This window comes from Epargyreus clarus, unplaced genomic scaffold (genome assembly GCF_041222505.1).
Source record: "Epargyreus clarus isolate Ecla_fem2 unplaced genomic scaffold, WU_Ecla_fem_2.2 ptg000034l, whole genome shotgun sequence".
Taxonomy (NCBI): Eukaryota; Metazoa; Arthropoda; class Insecta; order Lepidoptera; family Hesperiidae; genus Epargyreus; species Epargyreus clarus.
In genome coordinates this window covers 12,771,217-12,798,506 of record NW_027332239.1, presented here as the reverse complement: position 1 = coordinate 12,798,506, position 27,290 = coordinate 12,771,217, and the positions used below count along the sequence as shown (strand labels likewise).

General features: G+C 35.2%; 1 protein-coding gene across 5 annotated transcripts in view; it reads right to left on the bottom strand.

Annotated features, from left to right (window-relative positions):
- LOC140755969 (uncharacterized) overlaps positions 1–27,290 on the bottom strand; it is a 136,292-nt gene that overhangs the window by 43,029 nt on the left and 65,973 nt on the right. Inside the window, exon 2 of one of the 5 annotated variants that reach the window (XM_073091335.1) lies at positions 22,858–22,879. The exons of the other annotated variants lie outside the window; for them this stretch is intronic. The gene's annotated coding sequence lies outside the window, so the exon portion shown is untranslated. The remainder of the gene's footprint in view (positions 1–22,857; positions 22,880–27,290) is intronic. 5 annotated transcript variants of the gene reach the window in all.

The window sequence follows — 27,290 nt, the reverse complement described above, 5'->3', positions numbered from 1 at the left end:
ATACGTATGAGACTGCGTGCGTAGAAATCTACACATACAGGACTGTTGTAAGCAACTTTGCTGTGTTGTTTTCGTACATAAAACGTTTATCAGACGCCCGGTAATAACGCTAGTATAAAAGTCACTACGCCGTAAAATAGATCAGGCAGAACGCGGCAGTCGGTAATTGGCAACTTAGATTCCTAAGTATCAGTTTAGTATTTATTTTTATTACGCGCCGACCTCATAGCTTCGGGTAATGGGTATCGGGAACATTGATTTATTAACACTGTAACACTTATCCCATTGCTGGGCACGGGTCATCACACAAGTGGGGGAGGCTCGTAGCTTATTACTCTGGTCCAGTGCAGATTGAGAACGAAGATAGGGATAGAAAGATACTGTTACTAAGCAACCTGTGTCGGATGTTTTCAAGCCATCAGGCTTCTTTATGATAAGGCTTAACGATTGCTTAGATAATATAATCGCGACCGATGAAAATTAATCGTAAATAAATTGTTGCAAAAATATTTGGGTAATATCTTTGAATTTATATGATTACAATAATAATCATGATGATGTATGATTTAAAAGTAAAAAGGAAAGTAAAGTGGTAGATTATTTCGTGGTGTAACTGTGGAGGCACTACAATTACACTTATTCTGTCTGATAAACTTTAAATTACTGCATCATAAACTATTCAATGCTGCTGTGCCTTGTACAAAGCAAAGTCTAGACCTTTGAATTTAAGTATTTACGACGATTAAATAACGCATTTCGATTATTTGTATGCCACCGGTAGCGTAGTCTCACGACAGTGTCATTACAAAGCTCACGAAATGTTACTAAGGGTGAGAGTCGAAAATTTTCCATAATCACGTAATTAATGGATTTCTAAAAGCAACGCTTTTGTGGCCAATGTAGGATTTCAATGTCATTTGGTTTTAATAATATACCATAAAAACATAACTTGTAAAAAAACAAGTCTCGCAACTCAGTTCTTCTACCATAAAAAGTTGTGAGATCCATGTACCAAGTCGGTTAATTTATTCCCTCCCCCCATTCAGAATTTATTCAGTATGCCCCCAGATTTTCCGCTGTACGAAATCGCTGCATCTCGTACTTTATCCCACACTATTGCAAGGCCGCCTACACGCGTGGGAACGTCGATAGAATCCGCGTCCACTCGTATTAACTATTGCTAGTTAATTTATTGCTAGCAGATTTGAATAATATTTACCATACTGGACACGACTACTGTAGTATGCATTGATTAATGTTAAACTTAACCAGCGGATTAAATTCAGTTTTAGTGTATGCATGACATGCTAGAGTTTATGATTCCAAGCGTAACTGTGCAAATAAATCAATCCGAAGTCACTGGCCGTGATTTCAGAATGGCTACCGTTCTCTAAACTTCTTTCTATTATTCGAAGACTTGCCGTTTTATAGTCACTGTGAAAAATCAAGTGTCTATCTATTAGGATTACATAGTTAGAGCCCTATGACAAACGGATAGACAGCGGACTCTTAATAATAGGGTTCAGTTTTTACTCTTTGGGTACGGAACCCTAAAAGTAACTAAGTAAGTCGTGTACTTACTTTAAAAAATCCTGGAGCGATTTTGGTTCTGTGTCATCAGAAGCAGAAACATTAATGGTAGTCCGGTTCAAGAAAACACCGTCTATTGATTTTGCAATTGAACATCAATTCATACTCGTAGCTTGTCTTAATGTTAGTGGTAATATTTACTCTATACGGCTGAGACAACGTATAGCTTAAAATCAGAACTATATTTTCACAGTTTAAAAACGTAGATAAATTGTAGGAATAGGATTTTGAAAATTATCTTCTAAGGGGTCTTAATAGGGGATGAAAGCGCAATTCATAAAGCCGTCCTATGTAATACACTCGTAACATATCCAATGAAGATTCCAGTTAACCAGATTTAACTTAAACCATTCGATATTTAGGGGCGATAAAATTTTAATAGCTGCCATTGTGAAGTCGTGCGATATTCTAAATACAATAAATATCGTATGACCACTTAATAACTCCTCGAGATACAGTGACTTTGTCTACGCACTATTAATAATGATTCTATAGCGGATTAACTGAAACTTGGCTTAATGATTCTGTCCTTTATAAGGGCCTACTAAGGTTGGTTTTCGTGTCCTTTATAAGGGCGAGAGTAGAAAGTCGGAATGCGAGGTGTGACTCGTTGTGGTAGGTCCTTATTGAACCACTTAATAGACAGAATAACGATGTAATAATGATTTATAATATATACCTGTATTGCAATTGTTACAACAATTTTAACGGTACAACTTTGTAGGTATGCGCGGGTGATATTTGTTCGAATGATATTCTACTTACGTATACAAATACAAATACAAAAGTCTTTATTTGTATTTGTATCTTTATCTGTATACATAAACTTACGTAGGCTCTTTGTCTGTACGTGCTAATTTTTCTGACTGATTTTCAGTTCAGTTTATCAGAAAACATTAATTGTTCACATGCTACATAATAAGAAAAACTCATGTATTTATGTTGAAACAAGTCGGCGGAAGACATCCGAATGTTATCAATGGTTTTATTGACAACACAACATAGGAATTTTTGAAAGTATTACTTCTTGGCGTTTTGATAATTGAAATAAAATGTACATGTTTAAGCACACTTTGAAAGAGAAGAAAGATATACCTAACTTCGAGAAAAAGAGACCAACTTATACATTCAATTTACATGAACAGCTGAGGTAAAATGGGTTGCGTAAATAATATTATCATTATGTCTTTTATAAACGTTTTAAGAGTCTATCACGCCTACAGCTGTGTACGTAATTGTTTTAAATAACAGACAAGCAATTTAATTCAACATTAACACATCTATACTTATTTAAGATTCACATCAGCACCCAGCGCATTGAAACGCAAATTCAAGATAATATCGTGTCGTACTTTATTTGCACAAGATACAATACATTTATTCAGTATAATGAACTGTAAACAATGCTTCTGTCTGTCTATTCACATATGAATCAACAAAGCGAAGTGTGTTCTCACTTCGAATGAAAGAAAGAAAAAGAAAACAAAACGCAGACGTACGGCTTCACTCGATACTGAGTGACGTTTCAATTAAAAATAATTTATTTATAAAATCGAAACCACCCGAGCCGATATCGATCTTTTGTTCGGCACATCTCTAAGGCGGTTGCCTTTGTAGATAGTGGTGTTACATATTTCTTTTGTCCGGGGCAATTATCGACGAATTCTTTGTCCACAGCGCGATGCGTCCTTTATTTTGAAGATCATTCAATTAATTTTTAATGAACGCGTTTTGTTAGTTCGCGTTCATTTTCATTAAAGCCTATCCCTATTGTACTCTCTGATACTAATTAAATGACTTTGAGGTTCCTGTGAGAATATTTAAAAAACATATGCACATGATGACGCGGGTGTTATAGATGCACTGGACTTTATTGTTATACTTAGTTGCTAAGTTTTAATAAAGTAGTGAATATTATAGACATAGATTATGTATGTCGCTCCCACGGCATCGGGTACCTTTTGAAGGTTTCCCCCTCGTGAACAAAAAAAAATAAAAGATTATGTACTTCGTAAGAACATTTCGTTGCATTTGCATTTTCAAGACGACATAAGAATTAAAATATTGTGGAAAAAAGTGGGTTAGTTAAATTATAACGCGATTACTTACAACAAGCTGACGGTTGTAGAACCCTTGTAGTCCGACTCCGGCGGCACCACCGCCACAGCTATTTCTACCTAATAACAGCAGTGTTAAGCGCTGCTGTGTTATGGTTTGAAGGGTAAATGAGCAAGCGTTCCACCTTTTTTTTTTATAATATAAGAGTAGCAGACGAGCATGCAGTCCACCTGCTGGTAAGTGGCTGCCGCCCATGGACATCTGTAATCAACCCCAGATAGGATTAGATATTCCTACCTGAGGTCGGCCACAGATGCGCCGCTACCCCTGAGAACTAAGCTGGAACGCCTCGGAAAAGTCTGTCTCCCTTACCACACCCTTCAAACCGGAACACAGCAGCGCCTAACACTGCTGTTATTAGGTAGAAATAGGTGTGGCGGTGGTGCCGCCGGAGTCGAACCACAAAGGGTTCTACCACCTTCAAAAATCACCTGATAGTAAGTGGCTGCTGTCATCTATGAACACTTATAATCATCCCAAGATAAGATTAGAGTTCTACTCGAGGTTAGTCACAGATGTATTGGCTCCTAAGGACTAAGCTTGAACGCCACGTAAAGCATGTCTTCCTTACGTCACTTCACATACAGCTAGATGCATGCTCGCTTGCTACTTCTGTAATACAAAAGAACTTTGATAAACGCATTTAATCATTTTCAAAATTACATGCTAACCTAATTCCATTCCCTGCGGCTAAGAATCTAACGTACAGCATATGGTTAGAAGATCTGAGATCTAGATATGTAGGTCTTAGTGCTGCGAGCTTATCTGAGCCTATCTAGGTCATATCTGCTAGACCCGTTCCTGTTATGGTGGTTTATTTCGTTATAATTTATTGTTGAATAGCATTCTATGAGGTTGCTTTAAACATAATTTTCAGAGATAATTCGATGTGATATAAAATTACATTTTTATCGGTCTGTCGAGGGTAATGTTATTTGAACGTATGAACGTTTATTAATAATTAGTATTTGCCCGCGGCTTTGCCCGCGCTTAAAAGAAAATAATATAACATACTAACATACATAAAACTGTAAATTCGTACCTTCAACTTTGCTAAAGATCATCACTTGATCAAATGCATAGTTTACGATTCAATCCTTACTAATATCGATTAAAATAATCGATGTTTTGGGTCCAAAAGATCAATTCTCCGATTAATTGATCTTAGATCGCCATCCTTAGTTCCCGCGGGATTTCCGGGATAAAAACTATCCTATGTCCTTTCTCGGGTCTCAGACTATCTTTGTACAAAATTTCATTAAAATCGGTTCAGTGGTTTGGGCGTGAAGAAAAGACAACCAGACAGAGACAGAAAGAGTTACTTTCGGATTTATAATATTAGTAAGGATATAAGACTAGCAGACGAGCATGCAGTCCACCTGATGGTAAATGGCTACCGCCGCCCATGGACATCTGTAATCAACCCCAGATAAGATTGGATATGCTATCTGAGGTCGGCTAGAGATTTTTTTTTATAATATAGGAGCAGCAGACGACATTGCAGTCCACCTGATAGTAAGTGACTAGTGCCTCCCAACCTCCCATGTACATCTGTAATCAACCCCAGATAGGATTAGACATTCCAAGGTGGTAGAACCACAAAGGGTTCTACCACCTTCAAAAATACATACATATATGCGCTCGAAAAATATTACCCTCCTCCACATTCAGGTAAAAATGTTAGGAAAATCTAGTAACAATAAAAGACGTTTATTGTCAATTGTATATATATAAAAGCTAACAATCCCCGTCCGTGTCACCGTTCTGTCCGTCCGTCGAGCTGACGCGGAAGCTCGTAGGAATTTCAAATCGCTACTATGATTAAGCATCTGATACTAGAAACAGAGAATATTATTTTAATAGGAGACCTGTCTTTTATGGGCTTTTAGAGTGTGTTCTAAGTTATAAGACAGGAGTGTTTGAGAATAAGATGCATTTAAAAAGTGTTTTAAAACTTAAGTTTACAAAACCCGTCAGTTGCATGTAACACTCTATGGTAATAAATATAAGTAATGTATTTTTAATATAAAAATACTTTAAATATGTCGCGTATTGTAGCGAGTCGAAAAAAACATGTTTAGGTATAGACATCAATTTGAAATCATAATATGACCAGTGTTACTCACACAATTAAGTCAAATCACATATATGGATCACACAAATGAATCCATTAATTAGTAGTAGTTGGAGGAGTTCTTGTCTTCCGGTGAAACGGTGTGCACACCAGCTTGCTTACATATATGAGAGGTCTTTGTATATCTTTTGTTTTTGAGATAAAACGTCATCACTTGCACCAAACCACAAGCTTTAAACGCGTGTCGTCCACAAAGCAGATGACAGTGACGATACGTGCGTCAATGTTGTCGACCCAATATTTATGTGGCTCCGCGCCACGATACGAGATGTCGCTGTACCGCTATTTATGTGTACGCGTAGGAGTTCATTCATGAACCTTTAATAATCCTTATTATATAACACAGCTCTTTATCTGTTTGTGCGTTTATCGAGAACATGTTTTCTAATACGAAAACCACGAGTGCCTATATAATTGTTATATATTGCGCTGAAATGGGCAATTTTATAGATTATTAGATATTATATTTATAGAATTTAATTTTATTATCTTCACACAATTTACCTTTTTGAATTTTTCATGTAAAATTTTCAAAATATAAAAGGTAAAAGTATATTAAAAGGTGGTAGAACTCTCAGTGGTTTATCTCCGGGAGAACCACCGTCACGCCTATTTCTGCCTTATGACAGCAATGTTTAGCGTTGCTGTTATTATCTGTTATATTATCTGTTATTCTCTGGTTTAAATCGTGTGGTGATGGAGACATACTTTTCTGAAGCTTTCCAGCTAAGTCTTCAGCGTATCTGTGGCCGGTCTTGGACAGTAATCAAATATTATCTGGGGTTAATTACATATTTCGGGCTGCCGCATGCTGGTCTGCAAACTTTATATTATAAAAAAATAAGTTTTACAAGATTAAATGCATGTGTCTAATGAGAATATATTAAAATCCAATACATATTGCTTTTCAATGATTGTTTTTGCTACCCGTACAGTTTGATTAGTTATTTGCATTCGTCAGTTCCACATTTAGCATCTGACTGTTTTTCCAGCTGCTCTTCATAATCTTATATTAAACTTTGAAGATCAACCTTCATTACTTGTCGGTATTTATGGAGTAAACAGATCAGCGATTTAAACATTTTTAACACACACTAAATTTGTTTTTTTTTTGTATTTTTATTTTCGCTTGCTCGTATCGTGAATATCTTTATATTAAACGAGCTTCGTTCATGCTGTTTCAATTTTTATTGAACTCTATACATTTGAATTATCTGATTTCCCTGAAGAATAATAAATTAACATTTAACTAATCCTGAATTACAAAGGAGCCTGTTTGAGACTAATGGTAATCACATTGCTCCTGAGAAGTAATTCGGCAACAAACAACAACCAAAAAAAAAACAAATCTAAAGCAAATGACAACAAGGAACATTGAGAACCAGGTGCTGTACTTAATCTTCACAAACCACGAAATACCGATACGAGTGTACCCCAAATTCTGCAATAGAAAAGTTCAGTTGCAATGGATAGTTGCAAAGAAGGAGATCCTGTGACCCGAGCAAACATTAAATCATCGTATGAAAGAGCCTGATTGTTAGCTACGATTAATACGAGCGTTCCCACAACCATTGCGGCAGAAATAATTATTCTAAGCATAGAAAAGCGTTTCAATAAGAACAAGAACAAAACAGGAACCGAAGCGGTCCGCTTGCAATTTATAAATGAATGGATAAAATAGGATCGTATCGACGACAGATGGAGTACGATTCTCACACTGAATTTAACTAAACACTGCTCTTTTTGCATTCCACTCCCATCCGCCGCGAAGTAGCTCGTGATGCTATAAATTTAAAAAGCGTTTTTCTATGTCGAAACAGCGGAATTTACGCCCGTTAAGAGTGATGCGCGCGCGCAGGTGAGTCGTGCAAAAACGCAATGAGATCATCATCGCGGTGTCATTTGGACGTGACGTGTGCTGATCTATGGTGTAGATCGTGATCCATGGCGCTGATAGACACTGATGACAGATAGCCATGGGTTTGAGGTTTCAATGAGGCGGTCTCAAGGTAAACGACATACCGATGTGAGATGAAAGATGATTTCGTGATAGACATAGACTTGATGTTTGTTTTTTGAACGTAATGTTTGTTTCTTTTTTGTTATGTTTGGTTCTTTAGCTCGTAAGTTTTAGCGATTATTGAACCGGTATTTAGTCTGTCTTCAGTTGATTATTCAGTCTTTCTAGATTTAATCGATTATTTCGTCGGTCTTAATGTTCTAGGTTATATAATTTGATTTCTCAGCTTTGTTGATTTATTTACACGGTCTCAAAGTTATCTAGACTTATTGTATGTAGATTCATATTACGGGCTAAAAGATTATCAGTAATTTAGATTTAATTATCCACCTATATAGCTTAACCCATTACTCATTCATGATTTTAATAAAAAAAACGGCTTATTCGTACCGTTTTATCTCTCCATCCAATCATTATGAATTTAAAGTACATTGGAAACTTAAACAGTGTTACTAGATTTTTTTATAAGGTAAGTCTTCAATCGTTTCTGAATACGTGTACAAAATATTGCGTACTGAGTTTATCGAAAAGTATTGAACTGATGGCCCTAAAACGGTTTTAAAAAGTTAAAAACAATTAAGTGTATCCAATTTTCACAAGTATTTCCACTCAAATTCCCATCAAAACGTTTGTACGCAATAAATGATCGGGCGCAACATCTGCATTCATTAGAGAATGTGATTTTATCAACAAATCTCACTATTTTCTCGAACTCACCTCATCGTTTGACGACGTTTAAAAAAAGCTTTAAATATTGTATACCATCTATTGTGCTGTAAAAGATAAACGCAAACGTATTTTACAATATGAAAATATGTGAATAGTAAGTTTTGTATAAATAAAACTTTATTGATATATTTTATCTGCAGTTACAGTAAGTTGAAAGCTGATTTTAGCATAACTTATATTTAGGAAAGCCGTATCAGAGTATTAATTGACAAAATGTACAAATTATACATAATTCAGAATTCAGATATAATAAATCATAGGAATCAATAAGATTAAAACGATACGATTTTAAAGAAAAAAAAAACAGAATAAAAAAGCACGCTAAGTCTGCTTAAAAATAATTAACCGAAAGGGAAAATGATTACTATGATCAAGTCTAAATTAGATATTTTAAGGTGAAGGTAAACCTACTGAGTTTCTTACCGGATCTTCTCAGTAGAGGTCGCGTTCCGATCCGGTAGTAGTTTAAGAAAATATTGTAACTGACAGTTTGTAAGTGCCGCCGTTGGCCTATACAAAATAAACATATTTCATTTCATTTCATTGCAGGTGTTGCAGCCTCGTTTGTCACCTCTTTAAGAAGCTTTTCTCTTTCTCTCCAGCACCATTATTTCCTTGCAATTAAGTAAAATAGTTTCGAGAAAGACGCGACTTAGAACATCGTAGTAGTAACTATATTTCCTAACTCTATAAAGTTTTCTTTATTCGTAACATTGTATTAATTGGCTTCAGTATTAATTGGTATTTCTGAACTGGATGACGGCTTAGAATTTTTATGATAATAGAGCTATGCGATGGGAATTTGTAAACTGACAAAGGTAATAAATTCCAGCGTCGGAATATTTTATTTTGGATCTTAATAAAGTACCTCTGCGTGAGATATTTATATTGAAATTTATTTAATAAATTCACGTGCCCCCAACATTTTTTTAACCCACTAGTGGGCTTGAACATTTCCCCAAAAGTTGTGAGCGACTTGAAGAATACTCTATTGCGCTGCTCCTATCTATTCGCAAGACCTCGAGGAAGACCTCGAGGAAGATCACCAACCAGATGGTCTGACCAGATCAAGGACCTAACGAAGCTGTCTGTCACAGAATGCCTAAGACAAGCAGAAGACCGAGCACTTTGGCAAAATTTGCAGCACACCTGCACAGTAGACGCCCAGTAGAGCAGGCACGACCTTCAGTAATGAAGAAGCGACTCAGAAGAGATCTATTCGCACAGGTATCTGCCTTATCAATATCAGATGTTTTCAAATTTAACATATGGCCTTCGAAAAGGTATACACTGCTATAAAATGATAACAACGGGGACCGATTGCTTAACATGTCTTCCGAAGCATGGAAGTATGAATTTTTGCCACTCACGGTCATCCATCCAATTCGCGACCGCGCCCGTTGCTGCTCTACGTAGTATATTAGTTCAAATGTACACAAACCATGATTGCATTCTCAAAAAGTTATATTTAAAAATATCTCGACTCTACATTTAGGTCTACAAAACAAGGAAATACACATAATTCGACAAACAGTAAATAATTGACTACATAATATTGACTACATAATAATATTAATAACCAAAGCGGAAGTGTACTCGGGAAGCGGTAGCGGTAACTCTACCCGACTCTACCGTGCTCTAGGATAGAGTAGCGGTGTCGCTTACACTACACATTATACTTTGGATAATTATAAGTTACTTCACGCCTTGCGGTCGTTACGTTTCACGTAACATGTAAATGAACTTATTGGAGGTGAAAACACTTATCTCCTAGAAAAAGAACTTGAATTACAATAGGGTGGCGCAAAATTCGCAAATCAGCCTATTTTGTTTTTGAATAACTTTTGTATTGAATAAAAAAAGTGATTTTGAGTAATAAAAATCTTTACCAGGGCCTGTAACTTTTTTTTGCTAATTAGAAAATATGATATCTGTCAAGTGTCTTCCACCAGCGTTGATGCAAATTTAATTATTAAAATCGTGTATTATCATTGGGTTTTTGATAAATCTTCAAAATTTTGAATATAACTGAACGTTCGAAGTGGATAGAAATTGTGTTCAAAGATTCCGTTACTTAGTTACATACATACATACAACCCAAGCTAATAAAAGCGTGTTAAAAAGATATTCATCCCACCAGCCTTTAAGAGTCCACTGATGGATATAGGCCTCCCTTAATCTGCGCCACTCCGACCGATCTTGAGCCGTCTGAATCCAGCGGTTACCCGCCGCCTGTTCCAAATTAATAGTCCACCTGGTCGGGGGGCGTCCTGTACTCCTCTTGCCGAGACGTGGTCTCCATTCGAAGACCTTCCTACCCCATCGGTTAGAAAAAAAATATATGAGAAAAAGATAAAAATACAGTAATAATAAAGTAGCCTTTTCAGGACTTAGGACTCAATAAACAAACCTACTTACATCATTTACGTGTTTGCTTGACTGGAAGTTTACCTGACATCTAAAGGGTCAAGGTTTGATTCTCATTTAAGCGAAATGCAAAAACTTCTTCACGCTAAAAATAGCTGTGGTGGTGGTGATTGATAATTTAGTTATGATCGAAAGAACAGCTTTAAAATTTGTAACCCGAGATAAACTATTATTAGCGATGCTGAAAAGGCACTTGACCTATTACTATTGGTTTACTTTTATAATTTTTGAATTTTTTATTTAAAACTTAATAAACGTACCATAATACATTGGAAACAGTTTGGCGTTTCCGTATTGGAAATATTACAGAATTAGGTACAAATAACAGTTAAAATTACACAAAAATGTCGTATCTTTTTGATTCAAAACCGGTAACCGATACCGGTAAGTAGCAAAGTGTTAAAACATCTCCAAACAGACGAGGAGGCTGTACTCAAAACAATTATCAAGTTATTCTCTGCGATATGATAATTATTTCGACTTTGTATGTTTATTTCTTGTGTTTATCGTTACGTTACGTTTTAGAAGGTGGTAGAACCCTTTGTGGCTCGACTCCGGCGGCACCACCGCCACACCTATTTCTGCCTAATAACAGCAGTGTTAGGCGCTGCTGTGTTCCGTTTTGAAGGTTCTGGTAAGGGAAACATACTTTTCCGAGGCTTTCCAGCTTAGTCCTCAGGGGTAGCGGCGCATCTGTGGCCAACCTTAGGTAGGAATATCTAATCCTATCTGGGGTTGCTTACAGATGTCCACAGGCGGCAGTAGCCACTTACCATCAGGTGCTACAGCCGGTATGGATCGATTGAGAGGTATAGTCCGCGCGAAACTGCTAGTCCGCTTTGAATATAGAAATAATTCGCGTCGCCATAGATAATTGTATGACTACATCTGCTCGCAACAACTTCAGAGCGGACTAGCAGTTTGACGCGGACTATACCACTGTTAGAACCATTTCTAGTGTGAAGTAGTTCTGCCTTTCGTTGGAAGTGTATGGATTCCGGCTGCCTTATTGCATATGAGGCTACAATCTTAGTCCTTAGGAGTGGCAACGCATCAATATCGGCTTTAGGTAAAATCTGTTTTATACAGGGTGAATTTTTCAAACGGGCCTTCAGAGCCATGTCCCAAACTATAAGGATTAGTGATTTTGATAAAAACTAAAACTGCTTCATTAGTTTTTTAAAATATATTTTTCCCCAGCTGGGAAAAGAACGAGTGCATTTTGAAAAAAAAATACACCCTCTATATTATTCTACTATCAGACAGTGTTTCTTACAAGGATCAAATTCTGGGAAGCTCCTTTCAGAATTGTTCGCTAATCCTTATAGTTTTGGATTAAGCCCTGAAGGCCTATTTGAAAAATTCACCCTGTATATAGTAAGTAACATATGTTTAATGGGTGGCAGAAATTACTTACTATCAGGTGCATAGTAAGCTTGTTTCCTATCTCAATCTTATAAAAAAACTAGTAAAAGTTTTTGAAACACGTCGGAAAAGTATGTCTCCCTTACCACATCCTTCAAATCAGAACATAGCAGCGCTTAACACCATTCTTATTAGACAGAAATAGGTGTGACGATGGTGCCGCCGGAGTCGATTTAAGAGATTTACGAAAAACAAAACATGGTTACGCAATAGTTCCGAGTCGCGAGGTTATGTTTTGATAAAATTTAAAGAATACCTGCTCATGTATACTTTAAGTACAAGAAACAATTTTATTCGTGAGTTACCTTGCTACTATATGCTCCCAAATTGCACAGGTCAATGTGCCAACTAATCATTATATCGTGTTCTAAAGCAACGTTACTGAAATAAACTTAGTGATTATTGTGAACGGCATAAAGACCAGAATTGCTTGATACCTGCATTTTGTTCGACAAAAACTTGGATTGCATTTGCAAATGGCATTGACATGATGTATGATAGGACGTGATGTTGGTGCTGCTGTGTTCGTAAAGAATGGATTTTAAAATGGTAATCTATTGTGCTTCGATTGTTGCACCCGTGCTCAGTGGGGCAGTAATGGGTTGATGATGATGATGTTGCACCTATTTCTGTTTTATAATAGTAGTGCATGTTATTGCAACGTTCATAGAAGTAAATGTGAAAATTTTAACTGTCTACTTATAACGGATCAATCAATAAAGCGAAAATTACGAAAATTGACGGTTTATGGCGACTCCCATTTATTTTAAAGTTAAATTTATTTTTAGTATTTGGTGTTATAGCGGCCACCGTTATACACACTCTGTAAAAAAGTCACCGTAATAGATAATTACGGTTCACAAGATTGAGCACTTCGACCGACAGACAAACAGCAGAAGCTTAGTAATAGGGTTTCGTTTTTATTTACCCTTTGGACACGGAATCTTAAAAATCAAGTGTCTATCTATTACGGTTCAAGAGATAGAGCACAAACTGACAGACAGACAGACAGCGGGGGCTTAGTGATAGGGTTCCGTTTTGACCCCTTGGATACGGACCTCTAAGAAAGATACCGTCAGTACCACATCGGTGTTCTCAAGTTCATTCCCCACTGTCGCAAGTCACACGCTAAGGACGTGCTCTCGTTACGACACTAGTCGACGCTCGCGGCGCCGCATCCTTTGTTCGTTCAATGCGACATTGCAACACCGTACCAATTAGGATACACGTTAGTTTTACTAATTTAATTGATAATTACTACTGCGCAACTTAATTGAGGACGTTACTCTTGTGGATTACTGATTACACTTAAACAATGGGTGGTCAGAAGTTGGATGGGTGACCGTTGGTGGTTTTCAAGTTTTCAAGGAAAAGGAATGCCCTCGGTCCTGATCATAAGTATCTATCTTAAAGGGTTACAAGAGGTTTGAAAAGATAATACTAACCGAAATTACTACAACAAAGGTCTATCTACAAGAAATAAGTCAGTCAAATTTGGTCCACCTTAGGTTAAGCTCTGCTTATAAATACTTCTTGCATCTTGCATAAATATCATTTGTACGGACTTCAATAATTTTATATCTAATGTTCAGTGATCTCTACATGATCTCTACCGTAAAGTTTTAAGCCAGTTACTTCGGACTCCCCAGGTTCCGTTTTAGAGGCGAAAATAGCCCTTAATTTCTCTATTTTGAAGGGGTCGCATCTATAATAAGTTGACCTCACAATGACATATACCTTTTTTTTTTTTTTTTTTTTGTCGAGGGGGAAACCTTCAAAAGGTACTCGACAACGTGGGAGCGACGCCGAGTTATGTGGGATTTTTACCGCACTAAAACCCCCCCGGTGGCCGTCCTCTGCGCTGCGTTGAGGGCTCCGGGATCTCCAAAGGAACGCAACCGGAGTCCTCTTAGCGCGTTGCCCCGTCGGGCTCCGCCCAGGTGAGCTTGACGCTCGCCACACCATCTGGTGTATACGACGGTATGCGACCACACATACCGTCGTCCTTCCCGGGGCCGCTGGCCGGGCGGTTCGAGCTCCCACTCTTGCCGCCCGCAACCCCGGAAGCCCCCTTTTAGTCGCCTCTTACGACAGGCAGGGGATACCGTAGCCCTATTCTAGTCCCGGGACTATAGGGACAACAATGACATATACCTACTGCTCGAATAATATTTTAAAAAGCTTCGCTAAAAATAATTATGACATACATTTTATTGCAAATATTCACTATAACACAATCAGATTGTTTCGAAAACGTTCTACTATTCTGACTTAAGCCAGAGTACTTATATAAACAGATTGACAGAATTATTTTGCATATTATTACAACATCTGTAACGTGTAATTATATTTGCAGCCGAAATTCAATCACGTAGCGTTTGACGGCCAATGTGGTTGCTAGGGTTGCCAAAACAAACATTTTGATGCCAAAATAAATACGTTTATGAGTAACTAAATGTGAAATTATAATTTTAGGCAGTTGCCATAATTACACCAAATGATATGTGGCGTGGTAAGGGAGACATATTATTCCGAGGCATTCCAGCTTAGTCCTCAAGGGTAGCGGCGCATCCGTGGCTGACCTCAGGTAGGAATCTAATCCTATCTGGGGTTGATTACAGATGTCCATGGGCGGCAGTAGCCACTTACCATCAGGTGGACTGCATGCTCGTTTGCTACTCCTATATTATAAAAAAAAAACATGTGAAGGTAAGGTACGTAATATAGTGCGCCTTTGATTTGAGTTATTTCTGCTTATTTTAATACCAGATTGCGGAAGGTAATGTTTTTCGACCGTATGTATATCTTATTCTTCGGCACCTCCTACAGTTCAAGCGGCTTAACGGATTTTAACACATCAGGTGTCGTTGGGTAAAATGTAGGAATTTTTTAAGGATTTTTAAGGATCTAGTTGAGTTTTTCGTGTTGTGCCTATCAAAATGTTGTTTAAGTAGAAGAAAACTATGATTTTGTTTGCCACGACCAATGTCTATAGACATAAATGTAACCTTAAACGTGTTAAAAAACAGTGATAGCCTAGTGGTTGAGAAACTCGGCCTCGCGATCGAGGGGTCCGAGGTTCAAATCCTAGGCACGCACCTCTGATTTTTCAAAGTTATGTGCGTAATAGAAATTAATTATCACTTGCTAAACGGTGAAGGAAAACGTCGTGAGGAAACCTGCATACCTGAGAGATTTATAAAAAAAAATCTCAAAGGTATATGAAGTCTACCAATACGCACTTGGCCAGCGCGGTGGACTATGGCCTAATCCTTCTCATTATGAGAGGAGACCCGTGCCCAGCTGTGGGACAGTAATGGGTTGATGATGATGATGATGAAACGTGTCAAAAATTGCCAGAAATCACAGACATACACTTAATTTCAATTAAAATCGCAAAAAGATCAAACTGAAATGGAATGCAATTAAAATATTCCATACAAAAACTGGACGGTAAATTTGATATTGAGAAACGCATTATCATTCGTGTAATCATTCTATAGAATGTTTCATTCGTACTGTTCAATTCGCTTTCGTTCCTGTTCACTTTCGCTGTACTGTGACTGTCGGTCGTGTCAGTTCAACTTTTCATATTAGATAATATAGGTGATAGTCATGTAGAAACGTAGGGTTTAGTGGAATTTGAGGAACATTAATATAAATAGCCAGAAGTACCGATGAAAATTTAATGACAACGTTTGAAGGAAGGAATGACATAGAAAAAACAATATACATAAGAACGTATTTAAAAGAAAAATACATTAAAAACTTCTGCGCGAAGAATTTATTAATAACCATTGGAGACTACTATCCATCTTCTGGACATGGTCTGGTCTGGTCAGGTCCATGATATCAAATTTTATTGTTAATTTTATTATATATGCTTGCAAAGATTTATATCGATACGACGGTTGTTTTAAACCGTTTTGTTGGGAATAGGCCACAGGAGAACGAGAAAATAAACTATGAAATATAATAAAATAAAATTCACTCCAAAAAGATACTTTTTATTATATCGAATCATTGACAGAATGACAAATTAGAAGAAGTAAAAATATATGTTTTTCAGCTGCCAGCTTTATCATATATAACCTACTTGAATATTATACATTATAAGAGGCTTGAGTTTTTGCTATATTCCAACAGCCTCCCTCAAAAATTCAAGTATAAAACAATTTATAAATACGTTCTTTGCAGAACACTTCTTGAATGCCATTACATCTACCACCACTTCACTAGGTGTTTCGTTATGGAGAAGAAGCGGCGAAAGAAACTCCATAACACACATCTTTTTACAATAAATATAAATGTTTTTACAATGGCAAACTTAACCATGGCACATGTGGAGCTGAAGATACTTCAGACCACATCGATTTATCAGTCAAATATACAAAGAAAACTTCAAACAAAACCTTATACTCGTACTCTGCTTTAGCTGATGAGACTGCGACAGTGTCTACATTGTTTTCGTGTGTTTCACGAAATTATGCAGTTTTAATTACTTTGAACAAATAGTTTCTAATACTATGTTTGTGCGTCTCGTCGCGTTCTCAGTTTCTCAGTCAGAGTCCACATAAGCAATAATTAACTACTTATAATTACAGCTTTCATTGATTAGGTTTAACTATTTATATCTTTTATATAACATTAAAAGATGTATTAAATATTTACACATTTAAGACAAAAAATCTGGATGCGTAAGTACATTTACTTTTACATTTCTATACAATACTACTTTAATTTAACTCTACAATGTGCACCATGGCATAAGTTAGTATTTAATACTGAATAATTTATAAGGAAAGTGATTAGGATAAATTACACTTATAGAATATTTTTAACACATTTTGCACATTAGTAGACTGATTAAGTGATATTGTATTTGCTATTCTTTCAACATCTATATCAAGAAATTATGTTATTTATTTTGTATTTGTAATATAAATTATTTGCATTAAAATGTTTTTGCAAATTTATAATGCTTATTTTGTTGAAATTATTAAACCATATACATACGTGTGGGACTATACATATATCTTATTCTATACATATATATATTCTTATCCGTATTAATTTATCTTATATAGGTATATTTAAACATTTATCTACATGCATCTGCATGAGAATGTACCTTTAAGAGTTTTTAAACCCTATATTTAAGTATACTTAATGTTATAACATGTTATAACATGAAGACGTTCAAACCAAAGCCGAGATGTCTGCTTTAAGCCGTTAAAGCTTTTATTTAATTTACTTACTTTATTATCTTTAGGCAACCTTCTTTATCTTTAGCAACCTTTACCTTCTGGTACTACCATATAAATATTCTCTGTATGAAAACCATTATAATATATTTTTCTAATTATATCAAATGAAATTTACAAAGGTAGTCTTTTCGTCCATATGGTGTACATTTAAATCAATCTAAATGTAGTAAATCTGGCTATTGGTGCGAACGTTACATCTTAATCCTGTAAAATTTCTTACTGAAACTGAATTTCTTAGTGAAACTTCGAGCAACTAAACGAGCTTTGTTATTTTTTCTGATTTACCTACTTAGTTCATTATTATTTGTGGTAAATACCCACTTGCAACTAATAATGTTAACATATTTAGGTCTGTAAACAAAATATCAGATTTGATTGCTCCTTTGTGGCTTAATTTCACTTTGTACTGCTTTTCACCATTTAATAGGCACCTTAAAATACCTTTAAATTATTTAGGTAATTATTGCAAAGTACTTAATAAAAATCAGCTATCAGGATTGTGCATCCGTATATAATAATTCAGGGATTGATCAAGTATTTAATAGTTATTGTTGACGCATTATCATTTAAGGAATGTTGTTGTTAGCTTTCAATTAGTTTCGCCGAATCAGAGTCAGGCTTTCTAAATTTTATATTGATATGTAATGCTCAATGTTTGTTGTCATTATTTTCAATATTTAATTCATCAACTACATGATCTGCTAAGCAGCTATGGACATTTCATTACTTTTAATATTTAATAATGTATATCCATTAAAATCTTTACCAACTAGGCTGGATCTAAAATATTTTTATCTTTAATCTTGCTAACTGTGTTACGAACGTAGCAGTAGCACCAAAACATTTTAATATGATCGATTTTGTTTTTACCTTGCCACAATTTACATGGTGTTTTATTTATTTATTATCAGAGCTTTAGTGGGGAATATGTATATTTTTATAAATATAAGTAGGTATATGACTGTTGTAACAGCTTCACCCCAAAAGCTTTATTTAATTTCGCATTTACAACCATTTCGGTTAATATACGATTCATTTGCTCTGTTTCACCATTTTATTGTGTTTTATAAGGTAAATTTTAATGATACATAATTATCTTGCCAACAAAAACTCCTTAAGTTCATTATTTCAGAAATATATTCTCGATCATTATCATAATGTAAATGAATAATGTTACTATAGGATACATTTTCACTTTTAGACTTTTAAAATGATACTTATTTCCCATTTAAAATACATGTAACATAAAGACAATTTTTGTCATCAAAGGAAATCGACGTTATCGAATCGCAAACATCACAGTGAATAATAAAAAAAAATGTTTTTTTTTACCATTAGCTGGTCAGTCTTGACTTTCAGAAATTCAAGATCACAGATTACATATAAGTATTCAAGATTGTCACATGACGGTCAATAATAAAATCTTTAAAAATATTCAAATTTTATCAACCCATTTATTGTCCCACTGCTGGGCATGAGTTTCCTATCAGAATGAGAAGGTTTAGGTCATAATCCATCGCGTTAGCCAAGTGAGTATTGGTAGACTCACATACCTTTCATATTTTTTATTATATAAATCTTTCAGGTGTAGAAGATTTCTTCACGAGGTTTTCCTTTATCTTTTAAGCAAGTAATAATTAATTTCTAATACACACATAACTTTGAAAAAATTCAGAGGTGATTGCCTGGGATTTGAACCTCGGACCCTTCGTTAGACAGGTCGAGTTTCTTAACCATTAGGCTATCACTGCTATTCAAATTTAATTTCTGTTTATTCAAATGACCATTTGTGCCATAACTAATACGATTTCTAACTTTGAATTAAGTTTATTTTATACTGTGATCTATCATTTTATGAAAAATAATGATACTATCATCCTTTATACTACATATTAGACATTTACTATTTTTATAAATATGCCCTTCATTTTTTAATAACCGGCACATACCTTTTATTATTCAATTCGATTTACTAAAAAGCTGCATAGGTACAGCTTAAGTTCCATAGAACTAAAGTTCCACAGAACTTTTGGTGAACAGTATAGAATTTTAAATTCTTTGTTTTTGACCTTTACCAAATCTTTAGCTCCTCCAATTTTAAACGTAGTCTGTCATTTGACACATATTAATCCTTTGTATTTTCAAAGTGATCAGAGTTTTCAAATCTAAAAGAAAAAAAACAAGTGTCAGGGTTAGAATTGGAACAAAAATCAAATAAATTTCATTTTTAAGACATAAAAGCGAAACTGTCCTTATTTTTATTTGCAGTGTCCAATGCATTTACAGTTATATAGCTACTACTGTCTCCATTTTGTTGCAATTAGGTACTTGATATAATGACAGTTAGCATCAGTAATAGCGACGGGTTCAGATCGCAAAAAATATAATTTTTACACCAACAGTTTCCATGATAAAAATTCATATTAGCTTGTGTATCTGCATGATGTAGTAAGTATTCTTGTAGTAGTTTACACATTTTTCTATATTAAAATTTATATTTTTGCAAGCGTGTGATATTTGAAGTTCAGTTGTTTCAGGTCTCAATTTTACTTTGAACATTTTGAATGTATTCATTGAATCTAAAAGATGAGACATTGAATTATATGCATTCCGTCGATTCGTTTCATCCTTTGATCCATAATCCGTCGATCCATTTCATCCATTGATCCATTTAATCAAGTTTAGCACCAAGTTAGTGATCATATTACTCAATCATTAAAAGAAGTTGTATCAGCGTTTGATATCTGGTCGCAATTCCAAATTAAGTTGTTTCTTACGCAGTCAAAATAATTGTGTAGCCAAAAAATTCTCCATTCGTAATTTTATTTAAGTCATCCATTATTGTTTTCGCCGTAGACGGTATTGGTTTAGACACTTATATATTATTGTTTGCCATCGCCGTTCGCCATCAAACATTTTTCATGTGTCTTTTTCTTCCGCGACTCCATGTTTGAAATATTACATAAATTTTATACTTAGTAGATGACTATATTTTTCAATATTTTACGATAGCGTAGCCTGGGCCCATAACCTGTTGGGAATAGGCCACAGGAGAACGAGAAAATAAACTATGAAATATAATAAAATAAAATTCACTCCAAAAAGATACTTTTTATTATATCGAATCATTGACAGAATGACAAATTAGAAGAAGTAAAAATATATGTTTTTCAGCTGCCAGCTTTATCATATATAACCTACTTGAATATTATACATTATAAGAGGCTTGAGTTTTTGCTATATTCCAACACGTTTAATTATTTTTAAATAAAGGAGTTGCAAACAAGCATACAGTATGTCTCCCTTACCACACCCTCCAAATCAGAACACAGCGCTTAAGACTATTATTAGGCAGAAATAGGTGTGGCGGAGATGTCACTGGAGTTGAACCACAAAGGGTTCTACCACCTTCAAAAGCACATTCATTCACATGCATTTTTTCTTAAGTTATTTCTAAAAACATTAACTTGCCAAATAAAAAAATCTAAGAGTTCTCTTGTACTTAAATAATCTCTTGTCTTGTAATCATTCTTCCCGAATCTTTCGTTCGTTCATGTAATCATTCATTTTCGTTTGTTCACTTTCGCTATTATCTGTAGCAGTCGGTCATGTCAGTTAACTTTTTTGACGTGCGTAAATATAGATATAACAAATATATAAATTGTTTGTCTGTTCATTTATGAAGGTCAGACGAATGAATGATCGGAATAATTGTTCCAATTTATACGTTAAAAGTTTAAGTTTACAGGCAAGGTGTAGTCGTACAACCAAGGTGGGCTTGGTTGTACGACTGATTTTGATCTTTGTAACGGATTTTGCATCTGTACCAACTGTAAGACGAATGCATTCTCACATGCGGCTAGCACAGATTAAATAAATATACGTCAAAAGTCAGTGTATGAATGAACGTGTATAGACAAAGTTGATTTTTACATGTAGATATTATTAGGATCATAAATAACACTAAATATAAAATATAGCTAAAGAAGTACAAAATCGAACTGTTCGATGGAAAACTTGCAAAATCATTTTTTTAAATGTCGATGAAAGAGGTACAATTTGGACATGGTATTCTTAAATGCCACAATAAAGCAAAGTTTAAAACATTTTAAGAAGGGATAACAATGAAGGAGATATATAATGTCGAGATGCGCCTTAGAATTCCGAGTTAAGTAGTAACGATGTAAGTTTACGTGACTGCGTACTTCATTATGGGACCCCACCCTTAGCGATCCGTCAATTGGAACCCTCAAGAAAAGACAAGCATTTAAAATTGAAATTTATTTTTTATTATCTTTTCTTTGTACTGTATTATAATAAGTAGATTCGATTAATAGTTATGGTAAGTTACTATACATTATGTCCTCTCATATTTCAAATATGAATTTAGAAGTTAATTATTAATTGCTTTAATGACTAAGTTACACGACTGAAGTTTTTTCATGAATTTTTAAGGTTGTATGAAGATTCTCAATCGACATTTGGCACAATGGTAGACTATGGCTTAAAACCTTATAATTTTTAGGAGAGCCGATGAGATAGAAGTAGATAAATAACTTATGTCTAATAACTTAATATGCACATTATTTTAAAGAATCCCTTGCATACATTTTGTTATCATATACGGAACCTGTGAATTAAATTCAAATCACACTTGACAGATCTTGAAGCTTCCTTTTAAGGTCAGTCAGATGCAGGAGATAAACCAAGTAATAGAGCCTATTCACACGTACGGCAACTACGCGACACAACAACCACACAACCGCGACTATAGCGCAGCCCATGTAAATTGTATGAAAATCTAAAGTTTTACACTTATAGACTACATTTGGTCATCCAAATTATGTGTTGTGGATGATACTGCAGGCATATAGAAGACCAGGATTATATATAGTTAAGATGCTTTTATACAAGAAGCTGCAGCAATGGGTTTCACGCGTATCTATTTCTTGCCAACATTTTGTCGTTGTCGTAACTACACCAAGTTATAGTGTGGGGTGGTTGTGTTACGTGTGAGTAGGCAGTTAACATTGAGTAAAATTCAAGCATCAAGTGACGTTTTAGAGACAACGGAAATGAGATAACAAGTAGGTACTTTAAATACTCGTACTATCCATTTATGCAACTTACGTATGACAGTTTATAGCCAGGTTGTCTTAAATTCCGTACCTGTAAGAAAAAGAAATACACATGAATGTTCTTGTTACATTAAATTTATCGTTATTAAATTAATTCTGAAGGTAAAGGTGAAGAATCAAAGGTGGTAACACCATCTGTAGTTTGACTCCGGCGGCGCCACCGCCACAATTATTTCTGCTAATAACAGGGGGGCTAGCCATGTTACAAACTTTGCATTCTATTCGTTTTCTATTCTATTCGTTAGCAAATGTCATTGTACATATACGATAAGTCTATGGTTAGCGATCAATTTATATCAATTAGCCGTCAAATACAATATCGTCTAGTTTCTACACTACCAAAAATACCTAGATGGTATTGATTAATTATTTAATAGTAATATTACAATAAAACATTATAAAATACATAAAAAATATACCATATTTTATAGTACATTTATTTTACTAATTACAATTATTTGCAAAAACTAGACTTAATAATGTGTCTATGAACGGTAACTATGGTGATTGGTGATTGTTTACAAAGAGTATACAAATTGTTTATAGAGATATTACTAATGACAGTAACAGCGATTGCATGTATTTTATATAAAATTATTACTTCAACTGAGTATACTTATTCGTACCTCGTACTAAAAGAAAATATCTGGACGTAAGATTTACTGGCTATTGGCACGAAAGTCTTTCAGCAACATCAAGCAACAAAGCCATACTAAAACCAATATGGTCATATGGATCTAAACGTTGCGGAACCGCATCCAACTCAAACTTGGACATCATACAACGCTTCCAATCGAAGATGCTTCACATGGTAGCTGATGCCACAGAGACAACAGTGAAAGAGGAAGTGACAAATAAACTAAAATCATATACTCGTCCATAGGGGTAACCTATCATTGTATTCGTCATATAAAGACACTCCAATGAAGTTACTACTGAGCTTATGAAATCCACCCGCATTTTTAAACTCATCAAAAGTAGAGCTACTCAGAATCTTCTTTCATCGTAGGAGCGGCTTCCAAGGAGGCAATAATAATAAATGGTTACGCCACTGGGTGTATACTATACATGCCATGCCAACAAATGAAACCTCATAACCACCAGCTTTTTGCCTAGACAGGGAAATTGCAGGGAAACTGGAGATAATAATGAAAAAAAAGGATACGGATATTAATATTATTTTTTTCTATTAAGCTTTTAATAAATTGTTTTGTTACAAGTAAAGATAATATGAAAAGCATTAATATAATGATGCAATAAAACAGTTAAACTGAGACAATACTTTTATTTAAATACTGGAATAACTCTAAGTTCTATTTTATCTATCTATCTTTATATATATATATATATATATATAAAGATAGAGTTAAAGATAAAGAGTTATTCCAGTATTTCTTATGTGCGTGTGTATGTCACTGAACTCTTCCTAAACGACTGGACTTTGATGGAATTTGATGAAGGATTTTGATGAAATTTGTTGTGTGTGTTCAAGGGGACTTGAGAATGGTTTAGATTCACAATTTAGTCCGTGGGAAACGGTTTTTTTAATTATTTTTTAATTCGTAAGTAGTTGTTGATTTTGGAATGTTTCACATTGGATTCCACAAACTTCGCTACCATCGCAGTTTCAAATATTAAATAATAATCTATTTTAATGATAGTTTTTACCAACAGTTGGCGCTGCAATCGAATTGAAAAAAATATTTTGTTTTCATTGAGTTACATTCGAACACGTGTTGAATCAATATCTATATATAAAAAATAAAGTCGTGTCAGTTACACTATAACTCAAGAATGGCTGAACCGAGTTGGCTGAAATTTGGTGGAGAGGTAGCTTAGAACCAGGAAAAGGACATAGGATACTTTTTATCCCGTTCGACCGCGTTTCCGTGAAGTATTTTATAACTCGAGCACGGCTGAACCGATTTGGCTGAAAATTGGTGGAGAGGTAGCTTAGAACCAGGAGACAGACATAGGATACTTTTTATCCTGTTCGACCGCGTTTCCATGAATAAATAAGGGGAGAAAGGTTGTATTAAAGTCGCCCAGTTTTGATGCAAAACTATATGAATATTGGTATTTGGGATTTCGATAGAAAGTAATTAAATATCTATTTTACGATATTTGGAAAATCAACCCTAAGTTGATTAAATAGGGGTTGGAATTTTATTTTAAAATCCGTTAATTTGGAAGCAAAGGCTGTAAAAAATTGCATTTGGCTTTAAAAGGCACTTCGTTTAGAAGTCGGCAGATTTTGAAGCAAAGTCTATGAAAATTAGAATTTAGCTTTTATATTGAAAATAATAGAACACATATTTTACCGTTTCTGGAAAATCAACTCTTACGGTCGTTTAATCGGGTATGGAACTTTAATTTAAAATCCGTTAATTTGGAGCACTAAGAAAATGATCATAAGACATAATGAAGCATCTGAGTCACTGTTTGTTTGTTTAGATCAACCCTTAAGACTGTTACACGAGTGAAACTACGGGGTACAGATAGTCACTCATAATTAGGTGGTACGAAGTTCACCGGGTCATCTAGTTATATTATATGCTCATATTAATTTAAAATAGAAAAACGGCTTTGCAATTCATTTCTATAATATTTTAGGATACACTAGTTATAGAGAGCCATATTCAAATTTCAACACATTTCAAGTATACATTTTCAAATGATCAAAAGTAATTAAAGTCTATAATGCAGTGATAGCGCGTAGTGAAGTGACAAACAGCTGATACAGAATCCACCATTTTATTAGCGTTTACGTTTTCTACAGGGTCGGCGCGATCGCTCACTATGATATTTATCTTAGAATACGCTTCGCTAACAAATTTGACAAAAAAGTCAAAAGGTTATCAAAAGGTTGTCAAAGGTTGTCATTTGTATGGAAAAAAGAAATGACATGGGCATTGTAGAATCGCTAGCGTTCTATTCTATCGTGTAACTTGGCTACGACTTTTCTACGTCGCTATTTTGATCACGTGATCATTGATATTTTCATACATTTTAGCGTTTCTATAGCGTTTCTACAGCGCAAGCGACTGTAGAATGTCAACTTGGCTAGCCCCCCAGCTGTGTTAGGCGCTTCTTTGTTCCGGTTTGACGTGTTTGGTAAGGGAGAAATACTTTTTTGAGGCATTCTAGCTTAGTTCTCAGGGTTAGCGGCGCATATAGCCTATACATGGATAGAACAATCATATCAATTTCAAAATATATCATCCAGAGTAGCCCACCACCATTACCACCACACCATATAATTTTCGCAAAAACAGACGGCATCTTAGAATGACGGCATCTATAAAATTGTAAATGTTGTAACAACTGTTAATAGGCGGAAACGTCACACTAATAAAACTTGGTTTAGTCCGCGTAAAACGGCTAGTCCGCTCTGAATATAGAAATCAATCGCGTTGCTATAGCAAATTTTATGATTACTCCTGCTCGCAACAACTTCAGAGCGGACTAGCTGTTTGGCGCGGACTGTACCAAGTTTTACATTGCCTCATTGTTTGTAGACTAAGACTCTCATTGTACTTTACAAGCAATAAGTTAGGTTACACGTTGACAAAGCTAATGTGACTGTTTACCAACGTTCATTACGAAGTTTGTGTACATTTTCCCATAGGCCGATGCAAATTATGCAAAGCTGCTTGATTGCAGGAACCTCACAAAGAAAGAAAGAATAAAAGACAAAGCTGGGAGAAAGTGTCAGCCTACGTATAGGGTTTACAGGCCGTTCGGCTGATGAATGTGCACTTTTGATATTTATAACTAAGTTAATTTAATTAAATGAAATGTATTATATTTTGTACTAGATATGTTATTGATATGAGTTTTTCTGTCGAATATATGAATTGTATAAATGCGATATTTAAGTGTGATACCGTAGAAATAACAATATCACGATGCATTGTAATTCTGCTGCATTTAAATTACTACAATTATATTTAAAACATTAATTCGTATACCAATGATATTTGGCATCTGTAATCAACCCCAGATAAGGTTAGATACTTTCATATATGTGGTTGGCCATAATTCCGTTGTTAGTTGTTACTCTGAGGACTAACTAGGAACGCTTCAGATAAATATTTTTCCAGTACCACACCCTTTAAACCAGAACCGCCAAAAATGCTGTGAAGAGGTTTCTCCGCAGTCAAACCACACAGGGTTCCACCACCTTCAACATCTATGATCGACCCAGATTGTACTAGATTTCCATTTGAAGTTGGCTTTTTTTTTTAAATATAAGAGTAGCAGACGAGCATGCAGTCCACCTGATGGTAAGTGGCTACTGCCGCCCAATGAATGCCGCCAATCTGTAATCAACCCCAGATAGGATTAGATATTCCTACCTGAGGTCGGCCACAGATGCGCCGTTACCCTTGAGGACTAAGCTGGAACGACACGGAAAAGTCTGTCTCCCTTACCACACCCTT